General features: G+C 46.4%; 1 protein-coding gene across 2 annotated transcripts in view; it reads left to right on the top strand.

Moving 5' to 3' along the window:
* Positions 1-14342: 14342 nt before the first annotated feature.
* FOXP4 (forkhead box P4) overlaps positions 14343-15484 on the top strand; it is a 288966-nt gene continuing 287824 nt past the window's right edge. Inside the window, exon 1 of one of the 2 annotated variants that reach the window (XM_069238402.1) lies at positions 14343-14666. The gene's annotated coding sequence lies outside the window, so the exon portion shown is untranslated. The remainder of the gene's footprint in view (positions 14667-15484) is intronic. The other variant, XM_069238400.1, reaches the window with a different exon arrangement.

Raw genomic sequence — 15484 nt, forward strand, 5'->3', positions numbered from 1 at the left:
CATCATTTCAGAGAGGGACCTGGTGTTCCCCACCCGCCTGCCAACTCTGGTTCCATCCGGCGTTCCGCTAGACACTACTGACGTAAAACCCCTAATCACAACCTGCTGGGCATGGCGGTGACAGGCACACCTGCTAGCATTCCCTATGCTATACTCACGGGCCTTCCTCTGCAAGAAAACCTATGGCTCCCGCTTACGCAAGAAAAACTGGTACACCACACTCTACGCTCACACCATTTACTTACTATGGGCGATCTATTTTCCGGTGGGCATCTATACTCGCCCATAGAAGATGTCCACTTTAAGTCTGCTACTCACATGGATCACTTTGTCCTTAGCCGGCTGCAGAGTACACTGTGTGCAATCCTTCTCGTATACCCACTTACACCCATGGAATTCAACCCCCTCACTTTGACTATTACAGCCGACTCCAGCGCAGGTTTAATTTCCAAGCCATACCATACCTGTCTTACTCAACTTCCAATCAGGGATCGGGGTGTGCGGGAGGCATGAGAGGCGGACCTGGGGCCCAGTGTTTCCGAGAAGGTGTTATGCATGCTGCTCACAAACACGCCCAGTATCCCTCAATCATGGGCACAAGCTTGTGCATTACAAATTTCTTCGCAGAACATATGTTACACCAACTGCCCTCGCCAAATTTGATCCTACACACCCCTCCAACTGTCCAAAATATACTGTAGAAGATGCCGACCGCACATCTGACGTGGAGATGTTGCAGGGTGTCGGACTATTGGAGAGATGTCTTTACGGTGCTATCAGCAATGCTTGAAACCCCTGTTGCGCCCGACCCTCAGATGGCCCTGATGGGCTACATAGAGAATGTTGTCAAACCCCTACGATACTTCACAGCATTGGCCCTGTTACTAGCCAAGCGTGAAAAAGCCATGCACTGGGGCTCTAAAACCTCTCCTGCCACAAAGGCTTGGCTTAGTAGGCTTATATACGATACAGTGATACCACTAGCGAGATAAAAACCTCTCGACAGCCACCCGGAAGTCACCCGAAAGATATATGGCAGCCGCTTCGTGCCTACCTGTCGACTCTGGAAAACGCAAGTTGCCCCACGAGTCGCACTCAGCCGTCCCCTGCAGGGATGCCCTGTCCATTCTCCCTTAGTGAGGCTGCAGAAGGGGACATTTTAACTTATACTTTCTGCCGACCCGACTGGTTTCCATCCCTCCAATGTTGGTTTTAACATATACATATTTCTGTATCAATGTGTTAGAATCATCACAGTACCTGTCCTATACTGGGCATGTTGTTACAATGTGACGCACGATTGCTTATGGCTGAAAAATCAATAAAACAGAGTTTTAAAAAACACAGACATGTTTCTGTAAACTATTGTTATCAGATGAAAAAATCTGAATCGAAGCACAAAATGAGATGGCTTTATGAAGCTTTCTTTTATTACTATTTGCATGGGGGCGCCGGACAGCCCGGGCTTTCTACTCAAGCATGCATGGCACCAATCCTGAAACTTTAAGAAATAATGTAATATTGCTTGGCATCGTGAATGCTTGAATTAGCTGAAATAAGTTAAAAAAAAAGTCAACACTGTTCCGAACAATGCCCCCTCCTAAATATGTATTGCCCTAGGCCCCATAAATCTTTAACCTGGCGCTGTCTCTCGGAAGGAGACTGGACCGGACACCGTGTGTGCTCGTGGGAGGCTAGGAGCTCTCCAAGGAACGTGCTGTGCACCTCACCGCACCCTTGTACCCCTGCTCTGAAGCACTGGCGCCCACCAGATCCTCGGCTGCGCCGCTGCAAGACCCCCCAGCCACACTGAGGGCCACACACAACACCCACTTTATCTGGCAGAGAGATTCAAGCAGACACAATAACGCACTGACGGCAGCTGGCCCTCTACCATCTTCAGGGAGGCGCACTTCTTTTAATACTCACTCTCTTTTAATACTCATTCACTTTTAATACTCACTCTCTTTTGATTTGGATAACTTTAGCCGTCAGGTTTGGCTTCAATGCGAAAAGACCGCAGGTGAATCAAGAGATATGAGGCGCTACAGCAGACGTGACCCCGACAAGGATGATATGTCACAATGCTGTCACAGTCCCGTAGTACCTCAGGGTGTATCTTGGGTATGGCGGGTATTGAAAGCGGCAGGCTGCATCTCAGGTATTTCTCGAGCCCTGATGGAGTTGGTCTTTGGGAGCACCCTGCTGTTTATCCGCCATTAAGAGAGCCCCAGTCTATCAGAGGGATTGGGAAAGCCCCGGCGTATCCCGGCCAGTGGATAAGCCCCAGTATATCTCCGGGGCTGGGGGGGCCCTCGCGTGATCCTGTAGGGCTGATAACAGGTACTGGGAGAGCTCCAGTGTGCCACGGGTATTGTGAAGGGTCCGGTGCAGGATGTCAGATACTGGACCAGCACCAGTGTATCCCATGTATTCGGAGAGTCCTGGTGCTCCTCCGTATTTACGGCGGGCACAGGTGTAAGTCTGAGTCAACCAAAGTGCAGCCCTTTTCAGAATTCGAGCTCTCCTCTAACCCTGGAGTAGGGCGTCTTCCGTTGTCTTCTTGTTACCACAGGCTTCCAAAGCAGGGAGTTCAGTGTCAGAAAAGCTTGAACTGGTCAAGGTATGGATGTAGACTGTCCTAAGATGAAGTCCAGCTTACGGCCATCATTCCTATGCAACAACGAGTAACATTGGAAGAGTGAATTTTACCAGAGCAGCGCAAACCTGAACCAAACAAAAAGATGGGATGCCTCATAACCCCAACTGGTGAAACCATTTCTTGGGAGGGGCTTTCGGAACAACAGGAACTAAAAGTAGCTCGACCCACCCTGCAAGAGGACCACCTTTTTTGCAAAAGCTGTGTCCTATTGGACTCCACAATTCACCAGGGTTACTACCAAACACCTACATAGATCATACACACCACCTAAACATGGTAGGCAAGGAACCCCAGTTAAGGGGGCTGGACACACATTTACTAGGAAATGCTGGTAGGCAAGCTCCTCACAACATTATAAGTAAAAATGTAGATTTTCCTAGTAATTTATGATGGAAAGTCTTAATTTTATTAAAGACACGGAGGCGAATATTATGCATTCTTTTCTTACTTTATTCTCAACAGCAGCAGTCAAGAACTACAGCTCCCAAAAGGACTAGCAGCAGGCTAGCCACTGGGAGAAAACAGAATCCAACATTAGACCAATAAGGGAACCCCACCAAACCATAGAGACTACCCTTGACTGCAAGCAGCCCTCTTTTCTTGAGCGAGCATATCAAACAGAGTCATAAACAAAGGGTAAATAAGTCCAACAATTGCTAGAGCGAGGGAAGCGGAGCAAAAGTCCTGAACACCGGCAATAAACCATGAAGTCGTTGAAGAAGGATGGTGATCCTGAAGAGTTTGGTGAGAAGAAACCAGAGGATATCCTTTGAAAATGGAGGAGATGGAGCCAGCGGCACTATCCCGAAGCTGGTGGCAATGCAGGAGTCGCTGGGTGGGAAAAGAAAATACATGTTAATAGAAACTGTGGTAGGATAATATTTGCCTCCGTGTCTTTAATAAAATTAAGACTTTCCGTCATAAATTACTAGGAAAATCTACATTTTATGTCAGGACCTGAGGCTCTATTATGCAAGTTTAAAGCTTGTCAATAACTAACGAAGATGCAGTTCTAACAGGTTTACAATAAAAGGTTTTAAAAACATTGTCATTAGACCAATCTGCAGACCTGAGAATGTCCTCCAAACTGGACCCTAGGGAGAAAGCCTTGGACGCCATTGCTCCCCTAGAAGAATGGGCTCCAAAGACGGAAATATCTATACCCGCCAGTGATATTATCCATTTAACCCAGCGGGCCAAAGTGGCAGAAGAAACCCGCTTGTGGGGCTTACGAAAGGAAATCAAAAGTTGGTTAGCAGAGGACGTTCTCAGGTTACAGGTTCTTTTTTCATATTCCTTTAAGCAGAGATCCACACACAGCTTTGGTTTGTCAGGAAAGAAAGGATAGAAGACAGAATGTAGATTGGTTTTGGTACGTTTGGAAATATGAACTAGAACACCTGAAGGCAAGAACTGCAGGGCGGAAACGTCTAGGGATTTGACATCCGATATTCTTTTTATAGAAATTAAACATAACAACATAGTTAGTTTGGCAGAAAGCATTTTAAGAGAAAGACTTAAATTGTCTGGCCAAGAGAGAAGAAAATTTAAGACAAACATGGGAATACTCAGCAGTTGGAGGTCTCAACAGTTTTACACCCTTTAAAAGTCGACAAATCAAGGGATGTTCTCCGATTGGTCTGCAGTCAATATTTGAATGGCTCATAGATATAGCAGATCTGTAAAGGTTTATCGTTTGATAAGATTAACCTGTACCAGCTTGGGCAGCTAAAAAATTAATAATTACATTTAGATCTGCTGAAAAGGGATTGGCACATTTTCCCACACACCAGCCTGACCAAAGAGACCAGGCTGATTTGTAGGCTCATCTTGTACCGGGAGCCCATGCATTACTAATTAATTCTGAAGCTTCTGACGAAATAGGGAAGGACTGTTGGGGAGGCCGGTTCCAAGCTGAAATGGTTAGAGAATTGTTGAGAATTAGGTTGTGGGGACAACTGGAAGGGTCTAGGAGAAGAGATGGAAACACCGGAAGCAGAACTGGGAAGTCTACCGCTAACTCGAATAGAGGAGGAAACCAAACCTGGGATTGCCAAAAGGGAACTATCAGGACGAAAGCAGCTTTCTGGCGCCTGACCTGGTTCAGGACTCTGTTGAGTAAGATGAAAGAAGGAAAGGCATAATTGAGTGTCCAGGACCAATCCTGGAGAAAAGCGTCCGTAGCGATGGTCAAAGGATCGGGACGCCAACTGAAGAAAAGTGGAAGCTGAGCATTGAGTCTCGACGCGAAGAGATCTACGTGAAAAGGACCCCATTTTTTTAAGAGTTGAAGGAAAACTGAGTGGTGCAGTTTCCAGTCACTGGAATCCATGAGATGACGAGAATGCCAATCTGCAGTGGAATTCAAGGATCCTGGGAGATACTCAGCTAGAAGGGAAAATTTGTGGGACAGACAGAACTCCCAAAGGCTCTTGGCTAGAAGGGCGAGGGGTCTGGACTTGGTGCCTCCAAGATGGTTGATGTATCTTACTGCGGATATGTTGTCCATACGGAGCAGAATGGAGCATCGCACCCTGTTTTTTGTAAAGCTTTTGATCGCAAAGGAGCCTGCAAGAAGCTCTAAACAATTTATGTGCAATTTTGACTCCTCTGCGGACCATATACCGCCAGTCGATTTGGAACCACATCAGACGCCCCAGCCCGTGAGACTTGCATCTGATTCTAACACAAGATCGGGCACAGAGGGGAAGATGGATCTGCCGTTCCAAGCATCTAAATGAGATATCCACCATTGCATTTCCATTTGAGATTCTTCGTCTAGAGACACGAGGTCGGAGAATGCCAAACCTCGACGAAGATGAAGTATTTTGAGACGTTGTAGTGCGCGATAATGTAGCGGCCCCGGGAAAATGGCCTGGATTGAAGAGGAGAGAAGACCTACAACCCTTGCGAGAGACCTGAGGGAAATTAGGTCTTTTTGGAGCGTTAGAGTCAGTTCTCTTTTGATTGCGGTAACCATGGAAGAAGGGAGGAGAAGAGTGGCCGAGACAGAATCTATTTGGAAGCCTAGAAACTCTATTTGCTGGGAAGGAACAACCATGGATTTTTCGTGGTTTATGAGGAAACCGAGCTCCGAAAAGAGTGTGGTTGTTGTATGTAGATGAGCCAGAAGGGAAGATACGTTTTGGTGCATGATAAGAATGTCGTCGAGATAAATAATAAGTCTGATGCACAGAGACCGAAGATAGGCGACAACGGGTTTCAACAGTTTCGGGAAGCACCAGGGTGCCGAAGATAGGAAGGGAAGAAAACTGATACGTTTTTGACTTCCATTGGAATTGTAAAAAAAAATTGTGAGAAGGATGAATATGAATGGTGAGATACGCATCCTGCAAATCCAATCTGACCAACCAATCGTATTGAAGAAGAATATCTCTGAGATGGATGATGGTCTCCATCTTGAAGTGTCGGTAGACGACAAACTGGTTGAATGATTTCAGATTAATTACTGGTCTTAGTTTCTTGTTCTTTTTGTGAACGAGAAAAAGGGAACTGATGAAACCGGAAGAGTCTGGGGAGCAAGGTTGAATGGCATTTTTGTCTAAAAGTGACTGAATTTCTGAAGAAATGAGAGAGGACATTGAGAGAGAAAATCTTGGGGGAGGAGGATGATGGGACTGGAAAGGAGGAGAGGGGAGTTCTATATAATAACCCTGAACGGTGCTTAGAACCCATGGGTCTGAGGAAATCGACTTCCATTTCGGTAGGAAAAAACGTAACCGACCTCCCACGGGAAGGCCAGAAAGTTGGCTTACCTTGAATACCGGTAGACCTGGAGTAGCGGTGTCCACAGCTGCGGAAGCCCCTTGATCCTTGTGGGTAAAATTGGGGTTTAAACTCCTGATTATAGGTACTGTAAGAGTTGGAATAGCCTTTTGAGCCTTGATTTCTATATGCGCGGCCGGTAAAGCGGCTCCTGCCTCTACCGGACCGGGCAAAAACCCGCTGATTGAAGACCTTTTTTAATGACTGTTGGGCTTTGTCCAAAGAAGAAAAAGTGGAAACGAAACGGCTGAGATCTTTGATGAAAGAATCGCCAACCAGTTTGCCATCGGCCTGGATCCCGGGATCCAAAGTAGCAAGGTTAGCCAGCTTAGGATCCATCCTTAGAAGGAGACCCTTTTGTCTCTCATGAATGATTGCCGAATTGGCATTTCCCAAGAAACAAAAGGCTCTTTGAGAATCTTGGAGAATCTTCCAGTCTGGCTGTTTCGGCTAAATCGAAGATTCTAGTGAGGGGTCCCACCACGTCCAGGAGTTTATCCTGACACGTCGTCCAGGCCTTGTCCACCCCCTTACGGGGATCTTTGCCGAATTTCGTGAAGAACGATATGAGTGACTGGTCAATAGATGGAGTGGCTGTTATGTTGGAATCCAACGAAGGTCTAGGACATTCTGATTTTAGCTTTGATCGTGTCTGTTTGTCTAAAGGAAGACGCAATCGAGAAGATATATAATCACCCACGTGATCCAAAGGAAGCCACTCAGCGGAATTAGGGTGTTGTATCAGCGACGGATCGAACATCGGGACACCTTCTGAATCGACAACACAGGGAGAGGGATCATTGGAAGAAAGTTTAGAACGTTTAGGAGGAGGAGAGGATGGAGGAAAAACATCATCAGGATTATCCGATTGCGACAAATCGTCCATGTCATCATCATCTGTGTCCAATATTTTTGAGATAACAATCTTTTTTGGCGCGGAAATATGTTTTGTTTTAGATTTACATTTTAAATGAGACACAGGTTTTTTAATAATATTACCCTCCTTCGTAGGAGGCCTGGGAGGAATCAAGTCCTCAGTCTGTTGTGAGGTAGGCTCACTGTCCAACTGCACACCTTTACCAGATTTAGTCGCAGTTAATTTGTGTTTTCTGCCTTCCCCCGCAGAATGGGCCAGAGAATTGGACACCAGGGACATCACAGTATTTTCGATGTTTTTTGACATTTCATACATAGATGCTTTTAGAGCATGTTTCACTGATGTTTGAATAAACATGTTTAAATCCTGTTTAAAGGTTTCCTCATCCTCATTAATATCAGCCATCAGAGGGGAACCGTCAGGATCCATTAGCAAAAATTAGTTCCCAAAAGAAGGAAAAACTGTAGAAAAACGAAGAAACTGGAGTCTGTATAAAAATGCTGGGCAGGCAGGGGTTAATTGAGAGAGCAACACGCTTTGGAGAGGTGAAAACCACTCCTCGAGGGCGGGGTCGCACCAGGAAGCCGGTTACAGACAAGCCTCGCCCCCAAGAGTCCGCTGCTAGAGGAAAAAGAGTAGTGCGACAAGAGGAGCCGAGTCGGAAGGCTCCTGAGTTACAGCAGACGTCTGAAGAAGTCGTTTGAAGAACGAAATGCAGCGCAATGCCCAGGGGAACTGTCCCGGAGGTCAGACGCGTGAAGAAAACCAGTGCGCTGACAGGGACGAAGAAAGGCGACCGTATGGAACGCGCGACGGTTGAGCCGCGCGCTGTCCCAGAACGCGGTAAATGGAGAGGGAGGGAGGGGGCCAGAAATACAATAAACGCGGTAAACCGCGTAACTAATTGAAATGAAACAGTAAGGAAACAAAAGTTAATAAACACCAATACACAATAAACATTATCACAGTAAGTCAGGGAAAAACCATGAAAGAGTACTTATCTTGACTGCGAGCAGCAAGAAAAGAGGGCTGCTTGCAGTCAAGGGTAGTCTCTATGGTTTGGTGGGGTTCCCTTATTGGTCTAATGTTGGATTCTGTTTTCTCCCATTGGCTGACCTGTTGCTAGTCCTTTTGGGAGCTGTAGTTCTTGACTGCTGCTGTTGAGAATAAAGTAAGAAAAAAATGCATAATAGAGCCTCCGGTCTTGACATAAAATGGATCTGTCACTGGACTGAAATCATGCTGCCACTACTGCGTGGGCGAGTTGGGGAGACTTCCGATTTCAGTTACTCAGAGTAGGATCATCTCTGGACAGGCCCAAAGTAGGGTCTACGTTTGGTTTTGAGTAATAATTAATCCTTCTTATTGTCCGAACCTGCATTCGGGAGTACAGGTGGCTTTCAATTAATTCCCTTTTATTAAACCTTATCAAGGTTATCCTCATTTACCTGCATCGTACTAGAGGTGTCAGGCAGTCTGAGTCTCACTGAGTCACACTTTGTAGCAAAAAGGCATTCACAGCCATGACAGTTGATGGACCAAGAGCACCATCTCAAGGGATTGCAAGTTGGCTTCTAGTCCTCTCCCAGAAGTTATTCAGACTCGTTCCACGAGGGGAGATTCGGCATCACAGTCAGAATTTCCAAGGTCACCCTGCTGGTAAAGCCAGCACCTGGTCACCCAGATACTTTTGTTTTACTTTACAGTTTAAGCGCTCGGGCACAAGAAGGTTTGTTTGGGATATCAGGTCTATAATCGTTACAGACCTGAGATGTGTCATGATTTATTAAGGTTTGCTATGAGTGCTCTAGCATGTTGATGTCTGTGTATTTTTTTATACAGCTGTAAGACTTTCTGAAAAGTTTGTTATGCATTTATTTATATTCACTGAAAAAAAACAAGGTTACAGGGATGTTATAGTTAGGTTGATGATTTACCCACAGAAAACCATAGAAATACAGCAGTTATTTTTATACTTATGTTAAGAAACTATAATTTGTTGTCTAAAGTTAATTTCCGGTATGAGTTATAGTTTCTTCAAATAAGTATAACTGCTGAATTTCTGTGGTTCTGACTGGGTAAAACGTGAACCTTACAATAACTTCCCTGTAACCTTTGTTTGTTTTAAGTGAATTTCTATTCTTTTTTTTTTAACATAAACAAATATGTAAATACTGCATGTTAATACAACCACCGCCGTGCACTGCCTTTGGATGTGTGCAGTGGGGTTTTGTGACAGATGCACCCAACATACACCCATGCACGGACTTTTGCCGTGTGTTTGGCAGGGGTATGGTGTGTGAGGTTTTTTCCCCCATTGGGCTTCAGACCTGCAGGTACCCACAGGTACCTGGGATTCCCCTGCAGATGCTCGCGTTTCCACAAATGATCAGCATCCCTAGATATCTATATTTTTTTCCTTTAATAACTCTGAAACTACTAAATAGATTTGCACCAAATAACAAAAAGAGATCTTTCTGGACCAAGTTCTAGATTTCTGCTAAATTTGGTGTAAATCTGTTCAGCGGTTCGTGCTGTAGTCATGTTCATAAATGACAAAATCCCCATATACAATGCCTGTGGAAAAGTGTTTTGCGATCCCCTTTTTTCTCAGCCCCTGCTTGACAAATCACCCCAAAAACATTCCAGACAGTAGCTGAACTAATTTGCATACAAGTTTTGGAAATTTCATCAAGATTCGTCAAACGGCACCAAAGTTATTAGCAAAACAAAAAAAAAATTAATCTATGGGAAAAGTTGATCCTAACTAGATACCTACTGGCAGTAGCCAGTAGGTCATACATTTATCATAGGACATTTGTCAAAGGAGCTTAAGAAACAGTATCAACAATATTACAATGGTGCACAGTTGATCAATAGATACAGCAGTTATGCTGGATTAGCAGTGGCTAGAACACGGGCTTTCAATAATGTCTTGGAAAAGAGAAAGAGTAGGAGCAGAGTGATTAGAAACTGGAAGATCTTTTACAGATAAGGAGCAAGTCGCATGAAGGAGCGGAAGCATGAGCATGCACCTGGAAGATCAGAAATATCGAGAAGGAATTGAGAACCAGGAAGAATAGAACGATCTCTGGTATACAAAGGAGCAAAGGAAGCCCTATTTAGGAACCTAAAAATAGGAGTTGGTCCCAGGTTCAGAGGTTAGAAAGAACTACTTTACACAAACACGATAGCTAATGCCAGAGCCAGTGGTTCTCTGATGTAAGACGTACTGCTAGGTTGGGGTATAAGGCAGGGGTTCCCGTTATCCCCTAGATGTTTGCACTTGCAACTGAACCACTGGTGGAGTGGGTATGGAGGGATGCTCTTTTACGAGGTATTTGCTGGGACACGGAATGGGAGGATATAATCTCTTTATATCAGGATGCTAGTCTTTTTTACTTGGTGAATCCTTTGCACTCTATTCATAGGATCCTAGAAATCCCGTGGATATTTGCTCGTTACACAGGTATATGTATTAATTGAGCTAAATCAGTGGTATATCTGGTCTCAGATTGGACCCCTTTGAGGGAATGGACCTGCCCATTACAATGGACAAGAAAGGGGTTCAAATATTTCAGAATGTTTATTACTGTAAACCTTACGGAATTTCTGTATCAAAACATAGAAAGACTTCTTAGGAAATAAAAAGCTGGAGAAAGTTACCACTATCACTAATGAGGAAGCCAGCTTTGTATAAGGTGATCACATTACCCACGTTTGTATATGTTGCAAAGCACACTGTATACAATACCTGATAGCCTTTTGCAGTCCATAAATGCAGCCACTAGGAAACTGGCTTGGAACTACCTTCCAGGATTGCGTTATCTACTTTAAGGAGAGTACAGTACAACAGTGGTACAGCCCTACCTGATCTGAAATGATACTATTGGGCAGGCAACTGATGGTGATGAATGGAATTTGCAGACCAAGAGCAACCCTCTATGGTGGCTGATAAAAGGGCGATGACTTAGTGAGGGCATAACGAGGAACTATATGGCAGACGGGCTGACAGGGTAACACACATCCCAACTGTAAGAGTTACTGGAATCTGGAAAAGGACAAAGCAAAGTATAAGGTCAGGAGACAAACTTAACCGGGAGACGCTGCTGTGGGACTCCAGGATATTAACTGACCTAATAAGACCTGAGGATTCTGTAAATGGTAAACCTTCTGGGTAGCTCCAAAGGGGAAGATATATGGGTTACCCAAGATATGCAGACGTTTGCTGAACTTCAAGATTGGTATTAATTAACTGAGTCCTAAAAGTACAGGTATTTGAAAATCTGATGTGCTCTATCTGGTTACACACTCTTTTAGCAAAATATGGTGATGGTGTTTCAGTTTTTCCCTGCAGCCTCTCTCTCCTCGGATGTAAGGTCCCTCGCTCCTCTACAGGAGGGTCTGTCTCTCTTATATCTTTATTTGATAGTCTCGCATTTGTCCTCTGCCGTCATGATCTCCTCCGGTCTCTTTCCCTCTCCTTTGATATCAAGATTAGTCACTCTCTTAAGATGCAGAGGTCTCTCATATAGGATCTCTGTCAAGATCATTTCTCTCTGATATCAAGCTGTCTCTCAGATGTCTTGCTTTCTTCCTTGTGCCCCTTAATTTTTATGGTCTCTTTCAATTCTCTCAGTTTTCTATTGGTGTCTTTCACGTCAACCTCTCACCTATGCTGTTAAAGTTTTTTGGTTCCCTCACCTCTGATGTCAAAGTCTCTCTCATTCCTCTGACCTTTCTCATGGTCTGTCTTAAATCCCTTTCTCACTCAGACCCTTTCTGTCTTTTAATGTGCTCTCTCAGTTCCCTCTCCCCTCATGTTAAAGATTTGTGTGGGTGCCTCTCTCTTCAGATGTTAAGATCTCTCTCCACGTCCCTCTGTCTTTGGGTGCTAGGGCGCTCTCTCTTAAGTCCATCTCTTCAAACGATATGATTTTTCTGAGGCCTTCTGATCTTTCTCCTTTGATAGTGGATCCTAGGTCCATTTGTCCTCTGATGGTCTCTTTCAGGTTACTGTCTAGCATCTACTGTTAAAAACACTTAGTTACCACTCCTCTGATGCTAAGATCTCTCTCATATGTCTCCCCCTTCCATGACCTCTCTTAGGTACCTTCTTCTATAATGGTCGCACAAGAGCCCCCTCGCTTCTTCAATGGACTTCCTCTTTGTCTTCTTTTTTGGTAAGGTTTCTGTCAGGGTCTTCTCTCCTCAGGTAGTAAGATCTCTCATAAGTCCCCTTTTTCTCTGAGGTTCTGATAGGTCTCTTTCTCCTCTAATGTTAAGGTCTTTTGCACGGTCCACTTCTTTCATGGTTCCTCGGGTCTCTCCTGGCAGTGTCTTTTGCAGCTTTCTATCTTTTCAACGGGTCTTTCTTATGTCTTCTCTCTTTTGTGGTGGTGTTTGGGGATTTTCCATCCTCATCATCCCACGCCTTTCTCTATACTACATATTTTGTAGGTCTTCCTTGGGTAGCCCCTCCTCTTCCTGCTCCCTCTCTTATCCGATGTTCTCTATCGGGTTGCCTTTCTTGGTTTTTTTTTTTAATAACACCTTTGTTTTATTGGCATTTCAAATGATACATATTATTATTCATGGTGTACTAACTTAGTGTGCAGGCATAACGCATTTCGTCTCAACCTGCAATTGGGTTAGTGTTACGTACAATATGATTCAACAAACTTCGTGTAGCACTGATTGCATTCCCGTACTTAAACATAGTACTCATGAATGCCAGTGCCTTGGAAGCCGCAGATCCACAGTGGCACAGCTGTGAGACGGGGAGCCATGTTCCACCAAGTGCGTCTTCCTCAACATGTAGAACAAAAAGAAATAAGTGTCCACACCTAGAACAGAAAGAAATAAGTGTCCAGTGTCTGTGTTCTTTTTTTCTTTCTTTTTTTCCCCCCCAAACAAGGGTAATAAACTCGCCGATTTGCCTAGATGTGTCGAACCTGACTGTGGTGTGCGCAGGTATAATCGCCAGGCCTGAACTCTGCGTGTTCCCCTGCTCAGGGTATATCCGTGTCCGCTCGTAAAGGAAGGGTCCGTCTTGGGGGGGGGGGGAGCGCGGGGTGCTCTCCGCTCGTAAAGGAAGGGTCCGTCTTGGGGGGGGGGGGGGGGGGGAGCGTGAGGTGGAGCGCGGGGTGCTCTCCGCTCGTAAAGGAAGGGTCCGTCTTGGGGGGGGGGGGGAGCGTGAGGTGGAGCGCGGGGTGCTCCCCACCAGGTATATGTATCTACAGGTGGTTTGGGACTGTGTGTGCTTCATTCATCGGTCCCTCTCTGGAGATGTTTCCTCGGAATCGTCTATGAGGTTGCCTTTCTATGGTTTCTCTATCCTTTGACGGTAAGAATGGTTTAGTTGTACCTCTCAGAAGACAAAGTCCCTCTCTGCTCCCTTTCCCCTCGCCCTGCACCCGGGCAGACCGGTGCTTGTTAGAAGCTAGTCTCTCAGCTTATTGTCGCTCTCCTTTGAGGCTCTCTGGTGCCTGAAGTTCTGTCTCCCCTGATGTTTTCTCTTTGTATTAGGCCTGTCTCTGATCTGGTGGTGTCTCTCAAGAACTTCTTCCGCTGTCTTTATTTACCAGGCCTACCTCCCCTCTCATCCTTTCTCATTAGCACTCTCTCCGCCGCTTTTGTTTTTATTACGTTGGTCTCGCCCTTCATTATCTCTCTTCCCTGGTTGTCTCCATCCGACTTATCTTTCGCTTTGTTTGGGGCAGTCTAGCACGTGTTGTGTCCTTCCCGCACACTGATATTGCTGCCCCTCTCGCTCCCCCTTCAAAGGGTCACTCGCTGTTCGATATCTCGTCAGAAGGTTCGTCTTCCTGTGCATATTTGGCTCTGGGCAGTCCAGCACTTGTTGCAAGTTGCCTCTTTTCTCAGTAGCAGGAAACCGGCTGCACCTGCTTTAGATGAATTATGGTAGCCTGGAAGTAACTCTCTTTCTTCCTTTCTCTCCGTGTCCCTCCTCCCCGCTCCCTCCCCCGCCTCCCGCCCTCTCCCTCCTCAGTCACTCACATCTCACGGCCCCAGCCATCAGAAGCCAGTCTGCCCAGCTCTGGATGGGACGGAGAAGCAGCAGGGAGAGAGGGAGGAGGGCAGGAAGGGGAGGAGAGCGGAGAGGAGGGTGCACAAAGGAGGGGGGCCCGCGGAGGAGGAGGGGTTGCAGGAGCCCGGGACACCAGCACAGACTCAAGTGTGAGCAGCATGCAGTAAGCAACGTGCTGGGGCTTCCATCTGAGCAGAGCCCCCTCTGCCCCCCCTCCCATGATCCTGGAGCCCCTCATGCCCCCCAGGGAAGAGTGCTGAGGAGCCGGAGGAGCCGCAGACCCCCAACAGGTTGGTGAATGCACTATCTTCGCTCGTGCTCGTACTGTTCTGTTGTTACCCTCCGACCTGATTGCGTTACCCCTCTGCCCCATCGCGTATGACGCCCCCCACTCCCCGTTCCAACCGGCCCCCTGAAGAATGTCTCTCCGTGCGAGACTGACGCGCAGAACAGGTGTTTGTGTGGAGTGGGTTTAATTGTTTGTGTTTATATTCCGAGGGGGTGTTCTTGACGACTTTCACTTTCATTGATACCGAACACTTTTGCTCATATCTGGGGCTCGGGGGGGGGGGGGGGGGGGCTTAGTGGGGAGTTCTTTCTGTGTCTACGGTTTGAAGTGGGACGGCTGTCTCCGGCAGGTTGCACTGGATGCTGGGGGGCGGGGGAGTTTGGGGGGGGGACAAGAAACGAGGGACGAGAGGCATGGGTGCTTTTTTGGGAAAATGGAGGGGGGTGCACGAGCTGCCCTCCAACCCGACACCCTGGCAACTCTTGGCACATTTTCACTTGCAGAACTTCAGACAAAGAGGCACAGGCGAGAGCTTCGACTTCACAGAGAGGATTAGAGAGCATGGGAGGGGTGAGATGGGCCAGTGAGGGAGGGCAGCCGGGGGGCAGCGGAGGAGAGGGGCACGGGGAGAAAGTGACAGGAGAGACGGCAGTGCTGGGTGGGGGTAGTGATTATAAAGGGAAAAGGGAGGGGGGGGGTAGAAAACAGAGAGATAAAGTAACAGGGCAAAATCTAAGCCGAAGAAAGGAAAGAAAAACTCAGCAGCTTCGGGCATAATGAGAGAGAGAGAGAGAATGAAACGGAGAGGGCAGTGTGCGC

The sequence above is a fragment of the Pleurodeles waltl genome, chromosome 6, assembly GCF_031143425.1.
Source record: "Pleurodeles waltl isolate 20211129_DDA chromosome 6, aPleWal1.hap1.20221129, whole genome shotgun sequence".
Classification (NCBI taxonomy): Eukaryota; Metazoa; Chordata; class Amphibia; order Caudata; family Salamandridae; genus Pleurodeles; species Pleurodeles waltl.